The 8,534-nt window shown below is 38.6% G+C and overlaps 1 protein-coding gene across 7 annotated transcripts in view; it reads right to left on the reverse strand.

Moving 5' to 3' along the window:
* The window catches only part of tjp1a (tight junction protein 1a), a 100,879-nt gene that overhangs the window by 76,396 nt on the left and 15,949 nt on the right, over positions 1 to 8,534 (reverse strand). The window lies entirely within an intron of this gene.

An 8,534-nucleotide genomic window follows, 5' to 3' on the forward strand; every position in this document is an offset into this window, starting at 1 on the left:
GTTTTGTTGTATGCTATTAAGCACACAATAAAATGACAAACATAATCTTGATCTGACCTTTTACTCTCTTCCTCTGGGGATATTTTCTGCTGTCAGATTCAAGAAAACTCTATGGAGTTTTCTGGTGGATATAAAAAACAAAACATGTTCCAGTCTGTTCTTGATGTTAAAATAAGCAAAACAAAAATGATGAAGAAAACATCAGAGTAACAAAGGTATCACAACATGTAGCAAAATAAAAAAGAAAACTAAAATAAGTCAAACTTAAAGCTTTCTTAAAGCAACCAACTCATCTGAATTATAAATAAAATGAATTCCATTGATCCAATATTGCTCATTTTTAGAATAATTTATTCTGTATTGATGGTCATAATGGTGAGCAAACACTAATATTAATACAAAGCGCACAGACATCTTCACAGAGGTTAAACTGAGAGCTATAGTTGAGCTCCAACCAGCTGTGACACATGAAATCTATATGAGGACGGGAACAAAAGAGAAAGATTTTCTTGATTTCTATCCAATACTCTCATCAATTTGATTTTTCTTTTGCCATCATGCCCTTCTCAGTCACTTTCTCCTCTCATCTTATCTGCTCATGTCCTCTGGTAATTCCCCCTTTGCCTTCTCGCCTTCACCCTGCGTCTTCTTCTGTGTCCATTTGAGAAACGCTGACCAGCAACACTCTTCTGTGACCAATCAATATCACACAGAGGACGGCAGACTGCCGGACATACTAATATGAGGACACTTCTGGTGATGTATGCAGACAGGCATCCCTTAAGACACTTTACCAAAGATGTCTCACACACACACACGGGACACACATGCACGGCCGACAAACCAAGAGTGATTGATTCATTTAATCTAATGTGAACAGCTCCATATGACCCCGCGTTAAATATGGCCCTCTCGCTTTCACGCTACTGCTGAGGAAGCCGTAGATCATCGCTTCATCTATCTATAGAGTCAACATTGATCTTGCCCGCCCTTCCTGCCTGACATTATAAATGCATACTGCCACAGGATGATGTAACTTGAAGGCCAGAGAGCATGTCGTTATGCAGAGGGCTCCACATCTTTAAAAACATAATGAATCACAGTGACCAAAATGAAACCTGTAGTCTGAAGGTACGGCCCCGATATTTGCTGCCGAGTAATGGCAAATGCAATTAGGAATGTCCCAGATGTCAGGGAAGACCTTTCAGACATGTAAAAATAGCATCATTGCAATGCTGAACACACACGTAAGTGGATTGTTATGCTAATTTTGATAGATTAGGCTGACTAGAAATAAGGGCCTAAAAGTCTTAATTGTCAATTTTACCTAAATGATTTTGCAGATTTCTAATTTTATTTGTATTTAAATGTTTTGCAATTTGATTCTGCAATTTTTTTTGCATCATATCAAAACACTAGTAAATGCAAAAGTTAATAAATTTTGCAGATAAAAGTGTTATGTGTTTCTTACATCAAATTTTGCTCACAATACATTATAAACTGTCGTGACATGAAAAGCACTTGCCACAGGCAGTCTGTGTAAGAAGTATGTGATCAAAATTTGAGAATTATTTAAGTATTTCTTCAAAACATTTGCATTCTACCAAGCTCTTCTTCAAGGGGGGAAACAATCTGAAAGGACATCTGTTACACTGAATTAAAATAATATATTTCTGCAGACTTTACAGAGACAGGTAAACATGTTAGCACATGCAGTTGTATAAATGTGATATGGGGAAAAAAAGAAAGCATCACAGATGTTAGAGCAAGAAGTGCTGGTCTCCATAAATGTTGCTATCCAAGGGTATATTTTCCATAAAGTGACATATTCATCTGTTCAAACAATTTTATGGAACAATAAACAATGTGGGAATGTCCAGCAATACCATTTAGTACCCATTCTGTACCCCAGAGAAGAATATCTTTAGGTGTAAACTGTCTGACTCAGTCAATGAACTAAACACAAAATATCTTGTAAATTTTGTTGGCAGAAGCTGGTAAGAGATTTTTTCTTCCTCTTTGTTTTGAGAAATTGTTATTTTACAATTCAGACTTGTACTTTTAAATATGAAAATATGAATTATGCTACAATTATGCTTTATGTGACACTAGTGGCACATTAACCGGTATGGAAACTCTCAGAGGAATAGATATTCTGTGCTTCAGCTGACTGAAACCTTGATTAAGTTAAAATAAAACAAAATTGTACCCATAATGAGGAATCCCACAAAGAACCACACAAGTGAAGCTGAGCTATGATCAACCATGTGACGGAAACCCCCAGCAGCACTCCCTGGTGACAGCAATGTTCTCCATGATGGTATAACGCACACGTCAACACAGCAAAAACTGCTGAGGAACAGACTCTGTCCTTCAGCTCAGGACCCAAAAGCTCAGCTGTCAATATTGTGGTGTCAGACTTTAGGGTACACTCCCAGAGGTCCTGTGTCCATGCCCTGCTGGATCAGGATTGTTTTGGCAGCTTTTAGGTGCAAAAACACTGACTGATGGAGGGCAGCAAGGGTTCTCTATCCTGAGACACACTGAAATCCTGATGAAAATGTCACTCTGTCAATAGCATGAGTTAGATCCACAAAGGGATTAGAATAGTGAGCAAGAGTCCTGCTTACTGAACACTTCATGTCTGTGGATGACAGATCGCCCGTCAGGCTGGATGAAATGTAGTCAAAGCCTGACAAAAGGTGACAGAGGTTATGAACCACGAGAGGCTCTACTTCTACGCTACAAGGTTTGAAAACTTTGAAGTAAAACGTCAGTTTTTGTAATTTTTTATTTATCTGGTCAAATACCACATTAAATGAAATTGTGAAAGAAGAAAGAATGTTTCTTGTTTTTATATTTGGTAGAACTAGTCAACAAAAAAATTACCAAGTTACATCAAGCAAATGAATGCATGGGGCACAATACAGTACAAATTTCAGATGTTTTCCCATTACAACCACATTTATTGTGTTTCATTGAGATTTTAGAAGGTAGGCCAACACAAAGTAGAACACATTGTGAAAACGTATTAGGAGACATAAAATCCCCAACAATGCTACACTTGTATCCTCTTGTCTTTAGACTTCACCTAATTAGTAAGTAAAGTTCATGTATGCTTTATTCTCTCAATACAGATGGTCTGAGAACACCTCAGAGGTTTATTGTTGAATGTTACTGAACACACAACATCATAAAATCCAAGAAACAAAGTTTAGATAAAAGAATATTAAACAGAAATTGACAATTGGTGTTCATGAATCCTCTCTATCCAGTCTGACTGGGTTAAGTTGAGCATTATCCTTAAGGGGTATAAGTGTATATGCTACACTTATACCCCTGGAATAAGTGTAGCATTATTCCAGGGGTACAAGGAAGTGTGGAGGCTAAGTCCTGTTTAACTGCATTCACTGTAAAAAAAAATAAAAAATGTAAATTTGTTTACATCACAGAAAATAAACCATAAAATGCTGCTACAATTACACACAGCATTTTTTTATTATTTCATTTTAATGGTCTTAAAGTTTGTAGTTGAAAATGACAAAATATGCAAGTAGTATAAATGCTTTTGTAAGGTGATGAAATAGCACTTGTCCCTTCAGTGAATACAGATCAGTGGTTTTAATGCTTTCTCTAGCTGCTTAAGACCCTGACAAATGTATACTGCTCAAAAAAAATAAAGGGAACACTTCAGTGTTCACTTAAATGTTAAAGTGTTCCCTTTATTTTTTTGAGCAGTGTATGTTTTCATTGGTTTTGATGAAGCATTAGCAGCTGAGTAGACCCAACAGAGTTTGACTGATATCAGTTTTTATTTCTCATAATAATCATAGTAATAATAAGCAAGATGCTCTATAAAGTCCAATACAACTATGGATTCCAATAAAATAAATACGTTGTTGCAGCAGGCACACAGAAGGCCAAAGCACAGCCACCCATACGTAACCATTGACCTCACTTTCACCAACCTGCTTTAATGCAACTAAGATGAACAACTTGTGTGTGGAATCCAATTTAATGGCTTTGCGGCTGGAAAACATGGGATGGACAGAATGAGTTATAGGGTGGTTGCGGACACTCCTGTCAATTCGTTGAAAATATATTAATCTAATCGGAACGCCCTGCGCCGTGCTGTCAAACCATTCTGTCATCAGTCATTCAACCTTTACATGTCTTACCTAACATTTATCACTGTAATATCTCTTACTTTTGATGTCAGTAGTGTTTTAAGGGGAGGCAATCACTGGTGCGTGACCACCGAGGCAGCAGATCAGGAAGTTTGACACACCTTGGAGCAGGTCACGTATGACTGAAATCTATGTGTGCTTTTGAAACCATGTTTCTGCTTAAATATGACTTTGCTACTATATACATCACTCATGTATAAAGATGAGATAAATAAATATTGCTGGTAGGGATCTGGTTTTATTTGACTCATGTGTTAAAGTGTAGGATTATTCCAGGAGTACAAGGAAGTGTGGAGGCTAAGTCCTGTTTAACTGCATTCACTGTAAAAAAAATTATGTAAATTTGTTTACATCACAGAAAATAAACCATAAAATGGATGCGGATTGTTTTTAAGATGGCTATAACCGAGATTAAGTTGATGTGTCTCGCAACAATTTTTTTGTATTTGCCACTTTTCTTCTTATGAATAGCAGAATTTACTCCTAGCATCCATCCATCCATCCATCCATCCATCCATCCATCCATCCATCCATTTTCTTTACACCGTTATCCCTTAGTGGGGTCGGGAGGGGTGCTGGTGCCTATCTCGAGCCAACGTTCCGGACGAGAGGCGGGATACACCCTGGACAGGTCGCCAGTCTGTCGCAGAGCAACACAGAGACACACAACAATTTGGACAATTAACCTGACAGTCATGTTTTTGGACTGTGGGAGGAAACCGGAGTACCCGCAAATGAACATGCAAGCTCCATGCAGAAGGGCCCGGGCCGGGAATCAAACCCAGAACCTTCTAGCTGCAAGGCAACAGCTCTACCAACTGTGCCACTCTGCAGCCCCCTACTCCTAGCATGTATGCATAAATAGTTCAGTCTCTTTAACCAGCATTTCAAGTTCATATGAGGTGTTTAGTCCATAATGGAAATCTAAAATGATAAATAAAATATACTCAACAAAACAAATATATATGTTTATGTTGACCTATTCTGACAAGCTGAGAGATAAAGTTGAAGAGAAAGCATAAAGCAGAGACAATCAATCAGGTAAAGACAACAATCTCACACATTGTTGCAACTAAGCATAATAAATTATGTTTCTCTTCACTGTGAATTACTTTAGAGTACAGGACAATTTCAGGAGCTCAACCTAAATTGAATCATTGTAAGTCACAGAAACTTAAACACAGTTTTCAGATGAACTTTCCTTTTAAGATTTTTTTTGTTTTGTTTTTCCATTAAAAATATAGCTGCAAGTTAAAGGGGAGGGAGACATTCTATGGGACATTGTTCCTTTCATTTATTATTAATGCTTCAAAGTTCCACTTGTGGACATGCTGTGATAGTGCACAGCAGGCAAAGAGAGTGGCTGCTAATGTATTTATGCAACATGCCTTGAGCAGCTGATACTGATGCACAGAGTGAGGGAACAGTAAGACGAAACGGACACTGGCGTCCTTTCTTTACTCTGCATCTGTAGCCTTGATAGAGGATCCACAGACTTTAAATCAGTGTTTGAATGTTTGCGACCTTGACTGAATGATGCACTAAAAAAAAAGACGCATACACTGAGAACCAATTATTTAGTAGCCAAAACATCCATCCATTTTCTTGCACCCTTGTCCCTTAATGGGGTCGGGAGGGTTGCTGGTGCCTATCTCCAGCTAACGTTCCGGGTGAGAGGCGGGGTTCACCCTGGACAGGTTGCCAGTCTGTCGCAGGGCAACACAGAGACATACAACCATGCACACACTCACACCTAGGGGCAATTTGGAGAGGCCAATTAACCTGACTGTGGGAGGAAACCGGAGTACCCGGAGAAAACCCACGCATGCACAGGGAGAACATACAAACTCCATGCAGAAAGACCGGGGCTGGGAATCGAACCCAGAACCTTCTTGCTGCAAGGCAACAGTTCTACCAACTGCGCCACTGTGCAGCCCTAGCCAAAACATGTTAAGAGAAATTGAAGTGTAGCTGTTTATTATGTATGTCTTAGGGATATATATCTGTGTGCTCTCCTTGCTCTTTGGTGGTAAAATCTGACTTTTAGAGTTTGACTCTGGACAAATCTTTTTGTCACTGATGCCTAAAGCAGCAAACACAATGATCTGTTCAGAATGTAATATTTGCTGACTGATTAACCACCCCACAACCCTAGACAGATTTCTTTTTTTAGGTGTTTCTCCAACAAATGTTAGAGACTCTTTCTCTAAAGAACTTAACAATGGGGCATTCAGGAGTTCTGCCTAAGGGACCCAGTCCAATTCACTGAAAGTTGACACAGTGAAACCTTAGGATAATAGTAGGGTTATGTTTCCTCCCCCTCTGTCTGAATACCTTTTCTGAAATCTTTTAAATGTTTCCTTAAACGTAAAAGAAGGATTTAGACATTTTAAATTATCAGCAAAAAATCTCAAGTTTACTTTACACAAAGAATAATAAATTGATTGAGTAAAATCTAAAGGTTCCTACCTGTCCTTTGTAAAGTGAGTAATTTACACTGAAAAAGAACATTTATCTTTCAGATAGACAGAGGGTGATATATTTTATGTAATGAGATTAATATAACGTCTATTATGTAAATATAACTGAACAGATAAGCAATCGCTGGAGTTAATTATCCATTTCATGAGGGTTATCGTTTCTCTACACTGTGCCTTCCTTGTGTGTGAGTTTTAGTGAGACATTATCCATATCCACTGTCAGCAGCAGACAGCTGAGAAAGAAATAAAGACAGGAACAAAAGAACTATAATGATACATCTGTCACAGCAGAAGTCCCACTGCATGAATTGATATTTGTCATTGGAGAGTTAAATTGGTAAAACTGACACAGCGGATGGTGACAAATCCAAACACACAACCAGAGGTTTCCCAATAATTCTTTCACAAAGAAAGATTTTATCTACAGCGTCTCACTTGAGCTGTGATTCATCCATTTTTAAAAATATAAATATTACTATAGGTGTTAAGAGAAAACACAGAAAGCAGTTTGATTAAAAAAAACGACTGAGAAGCCGAGGTAGAGCTGGACACATAATGCAGACTTATACTAAATATACATCACACTAGCTTGTTGTACATGTTTTTGACATTGGTATGACAATGGTTTCATTTTGTGTATTACATCTCAATCAAAAGACAGTAATTAAATTGAACATATTGGCACGTACATGAAAATAATATTAGATTTTTGTCTGGGACGGACCCCAAAATGCAGCAGCTTTTACCCTGACATGCAGTCATGCGTTGGAGGATCAACACATGAAAACGAATTTCAAAGCATATTAAAATGTTAACTCAAAAAGGATCAGAAATACCTTCAATCAAATATAATGGATGGATATGAGATGACATGAGGCATTAGAAAGTACAATTTCCTTAAAATAAAATTATCACATCACTTTGAGACAGCACCACATTTACTCTGTATACAAGTTTCTCATTATTGCTTCAAGTTCTTCTTTCTGAAGATGACAAAACATTAAAAATCTAGTTTAGCTGCCTGTAGCGCTTACCCACAGCCCATCTGCTCATGCTTCACTGCTGTCTGCAAGGTAAGAAGATCTCAATTCAGAAAGACGGCTCACAGCCAAATATTACGCATCAGCGCATTCAGGTTGTCGTAAAAAATATATTAGATTTTTTTTTGCCTCACTTTCAGAATTAAAACTGAAAGAAACACCCTGCCACCAGTCAGTCAAACTGATAAAATCAGTGTGTGCATCTATCTATCTGTTGCAAAAACTTCCTGAGCCTGTCGCTGGCTCTTGTGACTTCCTCTGCCCACCTCCAAACCCTCCTTCCCAATTAATAATGGATTAAATTGAAAACCCTTCCCTACCTCACACACACCATCATAAACTAGTCCTCTTCCAGTTCAAACAACAGACAGGTTGATGAACAAACAGTGACTCGTTACAACAGACTCACCAGGCAACTTCCAATTAAGGACATCTAATCGACCAAACACCCACTCTGAGCGTGCATGGACTCAAATGCTAGCACACACTGCACACTGTCAACCTGGAGAGGAAGGTTGGGGGCGGATGAGGAGACATTACACTGTGAACGTTTATTAAAGGAGACATCTGCAGAGGGTCAAGGCATAAAGGAAGCAGAAAGGGGGTAGGAGAATTTAGCAGAGCTGTGCAGAAAGCAGACTTTCATCTGTTTGTACCGTGGCGATGGCAGGAGAACCAGGCGGCACCAGGCAAGCATTAGCAATAGATTGGCATGCTTTTACATCATAAACCGCTGGTGGCTTTCCCAAACACCACACAGTCTACATTTAACACAGAACACACACACACACACGTGCACACCTACACACACACACACACACACACAC

This window comes from Poecilia reticulata, linkage group LG3 (genome assembly GCF_000633615.1).
Source record: "Poecilia reticulata strain Guanapo linkage group LG3, Guppy_female_1.0+MT, whole genome shotgun sequence".
NCBI lineage: Eukaryota > Metazoa > Chordata > Actinopteri > Cyprinodontiformes > Poeciliidae > Poecilia > Poecilia reticulata.